This window comes from Pectinophora gossypiella, chromosome 25 (genome assembly GCF_024362695.1).
Source record: "Pectinophora gossypiella chromosome 25, ilPecGoss1.1, whole genome shotgun sequence".
NCBI classification, from domain to species: domain Eukaryota; kingdom Metazoa; phylum Arthropoda; class Insecta; order Lepidoptera; family Gelechiidae; genus Pectinophora; species Pectinophora gossypiella.
In genome coordinates this window covers 292,077-300,327 of record NC_065428.1, presented here as the reverse complement: position 1 = coordinate 300,327, position 8,251 = coordinate 292,077, and the positions used below count along the sequence as shown (strand labels likewise).

The following is an 8,251-nucleotide window of genomic DNA, read 5'->3' as shown; positions in this document are numbered from 1 at the left end:
TTAGGTTTGGAATTTTTATTTAGTTTTATTTATTTAGGTTTCGGTTTCAGTTTAGTTAGTTTTAGCTTTTATTAGGTATGGGTTTTCTTTTATTTGGGTTATTTGGGTTTCATTTCGGGTTTGATTAAGGTATAATTAAAGCACATAATAACGGGTTCTGACCGCATTTAAATGGCGTTTTTGGCGTTTTGATGGGTTTGATTAAGGTATGTTTCGTTATTTCTGTGCCATTTAATATTATTGCAAATAACATTTTTGATTATTTTTTGTTTTGTGTTATTATTAGTATAGAAAATTTGGTATTTCACTCTACTGCATCAAAATCTTATGGAAGCCTGTCTTTTTTATTATATTATATGGTAGCCCACGTCTTCCCAAAAATTTTAAGACCACTCCCGTGGCTCTAGGACACCGGGAACGCAAAAAAATCGCCCCCCCACCCTCCCTTTTGCGATTTATTAGGAAGCCACGGTCACATATCTGCATAGAAACAACCACTCACAATTTTATCAATTATTGGATTTCTTATATTTTATTTATTTACTTAATTACTTATGTATTTATACCTGCATTTGTAAGGTTAGGTTTGGGTGTTGTTGAGTTGGGGTATTTACCCGACTGCGACGAAACAAAAGGGAGACCGCTATGTACGGACCGCTTGTTTAACAAACAACACACACAGTAAGCGTTTTGCGATTATAGCGATTGTCCTGTGGTTATAGGCTACGCTGTGACGTCGCGCTATATTGAATGTGGCGCCCTCTAGTCTAGGATCTAGAGGACGACAATTGTAGACAGAAAAATATTTTCGTAACGTAGTGTATTGGGTTTATGTGTTTACTCGATAGTGGATTTGCTTGTGTTTACTCGATAATTACGTTGAATTGATAACATGGCTGTCCAGACTAATTCGGGATGGGTTTCATCTTCAAATCTTGCATAAAACGTATCGGAAGCACGTTATCTTAATAAATATCATCACAAAAAGATAAAAATAAGAATAAAATTTGAAAACTAAAACCTGGATAAATCTATCTGTCTTCTATACATCACTATCTGGAAGAATTTCAGAGAAATTATACAATAATATATATATTTTTTAATATAATATTATATTTTTAATTTTTTATATATTATATTATATATAATATATTTTGTTTCATACATTTTAGAGCGAAATTTTGTCCGTAGTCGGGTTTCAGTTTTTGCACTTATATTTTTATGTTAGGGTGTTGTTATGTTTGCTGTTTTTATTGAGTTTGTGTTTTGTTTGTTAGTTTCGGGTTTCGTTAGCGCTGGGAGAAAATAATAAAGTTGTGAGTAAAAGCAACTTTGTATTATTATATAATTAATTTCGTTTTTAACTTTCACAATGTTATTACACTACATTATGGTTACGCCGCGACACAACCAACTATACATTCTAGTGCAGCTCTAGTGTCGCCGCCGGCGTACATAAGTCATAATGCATTTGAAACATGATGTAAAGTTGCGTACGATATGCTTGTATAGAATGACATTAGGACAGAGATGTGGTTGGCATGCAGCCCAGTGCCAAGAAGACTAGAGGTATGTCTCGTAAAGAAATGTACTCGGTGCTCCTGTCGTTGCAATGAAGCTATATCGAATGAAGCAGGGATGCGGCGGCAAGCGGCGCCGCGGCGCGGTGGGTGTATGTCGGTCGAGGGCGCGGGCTCACTTGCCGGAGAAAACTGAAATAAGTAATGTAAAATACTTCAATTATTCATCATCAACATTATAATTCGCAGTAATTTGGACAATTTTAATAATAGCTACGGTTTAGAATACAAGTGGACCGCGACTTCGGTCATCGCGGGAACCACAACGCTTGTCCGTCCCTGGAATCTTTCCTGTGTCTGTGCCAGTTTTTTAGACAGAGTAACTGATGTATTTTTATTATCAGTTAGCGTAATTACGTACAGATCTGCGCGATGTCTCCCAGCTCTCCGAACGATGCGATCGAGTGCTGCGCGTGCGACGCGAAGAACTGCTCCAGTAATGACGTGGCGTTCGAGAACCCGCTGCAACATGGAGATATGGCGTCAGTGCTACCAACCAACAACACGGTACAACACCAACAGAGGACACCTGTGTCGCGGGAGCCGACATGGGATAAGTTCACATACGGCTCACATGCACATTCATTAATACACATGTGTTTGAGTAGTTACCATAAGTAGTTTTAGGCGAATGAGACGTTCGACAAATATATTTATGTAAAAATTTATTCAAAGTGTACACTTATACTTTACACACTTTTTCTCTTACTTTTGTGTTTGTGTTAAACTATGAATGTAAATCTTTAAACTACTAGATACATATATAAACTCGCGCCCGTAAACGCTTATGGGCTGGGCAGAGCCACAAGTAATCAGGAGACAACTTGCAGCTGCCTTTGATACGAAATACGTGTGGTGTCAAGCGATGACGCCGCTGCCGGTAGCGCCGGCTCCCCGTGGTGTCCGCGGCCCAGTGCGGGCGGTGTCATCTAATTTACCACAAGTATTTACTTGTCGTCGTGTTATTGATTGCAATTCACCTATAAAAGCAATTTTACATTAGTGGAACTGCGCACTTACGATGTGAAATTGCAATACTGTTTTTTAGATGAATTGCTTTGATGTGGCTATTTCAGACCCCCTGAACTGTCGTCCGCCTCTTGCTGCCACAGCAACAACATGATATGACTGTGATGTACTCACGCTGGGTCGAACGCGGCGAGCAGCTCGTCGAACAGCGCGCGAGCCTCCGCCACGCCGCAACACTGTCACACACAACATAGGGTTATATCTGACGCGAGGAAGCCCCCACCACCCTTTACCGCGGCTACACGAGAAAAATAAACTGAAACAAACTAATAGTTACAATTTTATTATAGTTTCAACACAACATAGCATCACACCTGTACTACCTAAGGGGTAGGCAGGTGTGTATATATAGTATAGTATACACCTACTCCTCGCCAGCTATATTTATTTGCCATGTAATAGGAAGTTAGCATATTGCCAGTCTATTTTAAGCCTATTATTTTAGTTTTAAATAGTTATAATGAGTCTTGTAATATTCTATTAATATTCACGTAAAGAAAAGGACAGCGCTACTACCCCCTCGGGAATACTGGCGCGATGTTTATGTCACAACGATACTATCCATAGACATTGGTGTACTTGTCGCAATAACCGAATTTTACGCGATTGAAGTAGCAGCCGCTGTCGCCAGCCAGACTGACCTTCGTATACATGTTAGGTATAACATTGCGCGTGAAGTTGTTCCATACTCACCAAGACCACAAGCAGAGGCAGCACCACAGCGACCCGGGAGACGACACCAGCAGCCATCTTATTAATATTACTAATAGACCGACTGACCACCCACCAGACACTGAGTGACCATCGCCGACCATCCTCCGCTTATATACCACCAAATTACCATCTCAAAGCGCCACCTTGCTCCGGCACCTTCGACTGAATAAACTATCAATTCAGTATACATTTCTTTCTTTGTAAGTATCTTTTGTTTAAACGGTCGTTGTGAGCCAGTAATGTATAGGATCGTGTGAGTAGTTGGTGAACAATGCGTGTAGCGTGTCGAAGCTGAGGTCACTGAAATAAAGAAATGCGTGAAGGTCCCACTTTCAACATAATGATGTGTTGTGTGGAGTACATTGGGACGGCCGAGATATTTACATAATCCAATATAAATAGAACTAAACTGTGCAAGAGTTAGTAAGCTTCCTTCCGCAGACTTTCTTGCAGAAAGCCTTTGATGTGATGTGACATTGAGTTTCATGAAATATGCGAGTACCTAGGTATGTCGGTGGGCAGGTCAAGTTACGTCCCGTCTGAATATAACATCAGCTACGATTGTGTCTAAACGCAAACAAGATTGGTTTCGATGTAAAAAATCAGCTCAGGTCTCGCGTGTCTGAGAATACAAGTAGATGAGTAGGTATATTGGTTGTGTATTAGCTCAGAAAGCCCTATCGATCCGTATTGAATCCACATGGTTAAGTTTTACCCCTGACACTGCTAACGGTAGAGTCGTCTTTATCAGCCATCCTTTATTTTGTTTAGAAGTATAATCTTACATTGTTATGCTATAAATATCTGAAAGTAAACTGACACAAAAGATTAAGAGAAAGTTTACAGTATGATCAGCGCTGCGCGGGGAGGCAGCGCGCGTCTCGAATGCTGAGCAAACATCATCACGTCGAAGTTGATTCTGCAAATTAAAACGTTCTCATGTTGACGCGACTCAATCAGTTGCGGGCGTGCAACAAACATGGCGCCGGGGTGGGGGGCTTTGGCAGGGACGGGGGGGGGGGGGTCTCAGCACCGCCAGTGTGCTGCGCGCCGCCGCCCCGCGCGGACGTGTCCTGTGTTCACGCGCCTCCCTACGCACCGCGTTCCTTTACCGGTGAGTGTTTTCATAAACACTACACAATTTATTTTTAGTTTTCTGTCTTAAAACTTGTTATTGGTGAATTATATTAGGAAGAAACATTCTGTGCATGAAATAATAGTGGAGTTGCGAGAGTATTGGAAGTCGTAAGTCGAAGTTTGAAGTGATCGTTTGTCGCGAATTGCCGCCTGTGCGGAATTGTCTTCGTTATATATCACGCGCGGAGCCCGGAGGCTGATAGCGGGATGTGTGATGTAATGTGTCGCGGGAGACTACCCTCAGCCCCTCGCAGGGAAATAGCGAACAAATACGCTGAATCAAATGTACTAAGTTTCCAACTACTGAGTTCCCCACTCGTCGCTAATTACGATACTTGTATCAACCGTATCTGGGACCGCTAACGCTGAGTGTCTGCGTGTAGCGTTACAATCGTTTACAAGCCATTCTGACTAGAGTTCGCTAACTAGTTTTAAACCTCTATTAAATGGGTTTAAATAACCCTTTAAACGGCAACTTGAAAGGATCGCGGCTGCAATGTGGTTATCACGCTGCTGATAACGCAACTGTTACTAGTCATTGTAATCAGATTGTCTTTGTCTTCTGATCATCATCATTTACCAACCAATTAGGTGCAATAAAGTGTTTTTTCCTGTCTATATTATGTTTTCTTGCTGAATAAATAAAAGTGTTTTCAGGTTTTATGTTGTTTTGTTTATTTTCTAACGAACACTACATTTGCATGACAACAGTAGTTGGTACGTAGCGCTGTAAGATGTTCAACAACCGTAGCTAACATTTTCATGTTTAATTTATCATTGTTATGTTAATTTAAAGTTAAGTCCTAAATAAATACGAAATGTCCGCATAGTTTTGACATTATAATTATATAAATATGAAATGAAACAGGCTAGATTTTAGTAATTATTCAGACAGCGTAAATATTATGAATCATTGCTTAGGGAAAACTCACTCACAAGAGAAAAAGTGCTGCGGTATTAAATCCCGTACGAGTTAGTATTTTATTGACTTAATTAAATATTTTTGCTAATCCTAAATCAATATTTTCACATGTAATAAGTGAGACGCATCGCAGACAGTTCACAGCTAGTGCCCGAGTCAGGTATCGATCGCGGATACCTCGCGCTCGCAGCCGAGTACAAAACAACGCGAGAGTCGAGACAAACATTTCAACTACTTACTGTGTTCCGCGAGTTGCGGCTTTGTAGATCAACTCTGTGCAGCTGGAGGAGGGTCGATACATACATACATAAACTAATACCCGTAATCCCTCACGACAACTTGCATCCAGGTTAGGTACGAAGTTCTATGATGTAGGTGTATGATGACTCGTACGGTGACCAAGTGACGAAAGTCGACGCTACTGGAGATTAAAGTTCGTGGACTCGATCACACCCCCATGCACCTCGTTAATCATGATCCCCCCCCCCCCCCCCCGTCCCTCTTTCAAACTGGGGCCAGTTCGCAATCTTCGTAATGTCCTTCGTCTGTTTTCCTACATTTTCTTCCTATTCCGTCCTTAATTTTAAATTATGTAGAATTTAATCAACTCAATTATACAGAGAACCGTGTTATTATTAGCTGCGCCGGGACCATCACAATCTCTTAATGAATGAACTTTACGCAACTTCCATTAAAGAATATCGAAAATGCATTAGGATGATTAAAACTTAAATCCATCCGAGGATACTACGTTGCTACATACAACCTTACGGATATATAAATCTGATGATTTTTGTATAAGGGGAACTTAAAAGATTGTCATGATCTCAGCGGTGAAGGAAATCGTAGCGAAGAAAACCATATAACCGAGAAATGTGTTTTTGTAGGTGTGTGACATACATACATACATACATACATAAACAGCCTATATACGTCCCACTGCTGGGCACAGGCGTCCTCTCAATCAACCGGAGGGGGTATGTGACCTAACTTGTAATTGAGATGGTTTTTCTGTTCGAGATCGAAGATCAGACAGGCCGTTGTTTCTGTAAAATTTACAGAAATATTTACAGTGTAAATAGTTGAACCTGTCAAATCTCTAGGTCTGGTAGACGGGCCGTGTGAAAATGGGATAATGCGGAGATGATCTCCTTTGTACATTGGATCTGCCGCGTAATGTATTCGTGTGAAGTACGTACACTTGTCACGTCCAATATTGTGTAAGTCGTCGTTATTACAATCCGCTGCGTGCGCCAATACGCGGAGGGTGACCCTTAGAAATCTTTAATATCGGGACGTCCCGGGTTATTCAAATATTGGTCCCGGGTCGACCCGGCCGTAGGCCGTAGGCCCTGAGGAGACAATCTCATCATCGAACGTTAGTAAACCTTTTAGTTTGAAGAATGCAATGAGTTCCTTATTCATTTATCTTCAGGGCAATATACGAGTATGATTCAGCAGTCAGCACCTATTGTTGATCTAATAGATCTCAGTGATACGCGTACTTATCCCCTCATGGGATGGCTGTACTTCTGATTCTCGCTCACGACTATATTCCCAATTGGGGTCAATCGGGAATATTCGTGAGCTTCTATTTATTTATTAAATAAATAAAGCTATGTCTGTAGCACGTGCCGGGCAGTAGGTCCCTTGTTAGCTAATGCCTGTTCAACACCCTTGTTTAGCGCGATGTTGTCAACGAAGGCAACAGAGAGGGTGCCAAGTACATTCACACAAGTTGTGTCGCCGGCACTCTCTGTGACACTACACGCGTCTGAATCAATATTACATTCAATGCTATTTTTCTTGTATTCTCCAACAAACTGACACCTTTTAAGATCCCGTGATCTTTTTGTTGACATTTAGTATCATTTGTAAGATTGATTGTCTCCTGTTAGATCACCAAGGTTTTTTCTACATAAATAATGCCGGGCTGAGTACGATCGGCGCTATAATAGTACTCGTATTCCAAGTGATGCCCTAACTTTTCCTTTAAGATACCTTTATTGATATTCTTTATTACGACCTGTAAACGGGTAAGTAGCAATGAAACTAGTATAGTTCCATCTAGTGCCGCTAGGTCAAGACCGAACCTTCTTCAACGTGAGTGTGAGAGCAGAAGGTCGGAAATTATTAAATCAGGTTAGGTTATCGAAGCGGCGGGCGCCGACGCCCGTTAACTATAATTTGCAGCGAGACAACTTTTCTAAATGGGTTTTGTTTTAGAAATATTTTTATTTCTTTCAAACCATTTGTTTCAGACCTAAGCTCTACAGTAATATTATATAAGCTTGGAAACTGAAGACAAATAAGCAATTATTTCTGGTCGTAAGCCTCAAAGTACTAACTTTTTAGTGAGAGATGTGCAAGAACATACCTAAATCTTGTACTTGCATGTCTGTAAACTATACTAACTATACGAAATCTCATTTTAGCCATCATTATGTTACCACTTACCATAAAATGAAACAACACCTAAATGAAACAACTGTCAGCCCGTTTACCAGAATGAACTCCGAAACTTTACACTAAAGAGGCTGCCCCAATGCGGCAAGCAATAATTATTCGAGTGTAATAAACGTCTCCGCACACGACGTACAAGGCACAACACAACATACAACACAACACACGACGAACACGGCACGAGTGAGTGCAGCGACATAAATCCGGGCGCGCGTATATCACACGCGACAAACGCCGCGCGGCTGCGACGATTTATCGCCGTCAAATTTGTCGTTCTGCAGCACACTTATATTCCTTATCCTTCTGAAGTTGCGCACTCTTTAGAATAATATTATCGAGCATCTGCGAACCGGGTCAAGGCGACGCTCCGCATATAATCTTCGAGACTATTTCCGTCGCGAACGGT

The 8,251-nt window shown here is 41.1% G+C and overlaps 1 protein-coding gene across 1 annotated transcript in view; it reads left to right on the top strand.

Annotated features, from left to right (window-relative positions):
* The first annotated feature begins 4,369 nt into the window (after positions 1-4,369).
* LOC126377986 (uncharacterized) overlaps positions 4,370-8,251 on the top strand; it is a 99,987-nt gene continuing 96,105 nt past the window's right edge. The window contains exon 1 of the mRNA XM_050026005.1: positions 4,370-4,437. The gene's annotated coding sequence lies outside the window, so the exon portion shown is untranslated. The remainder of the gene's footprint in view (positions 4,438-8,251) is intronic.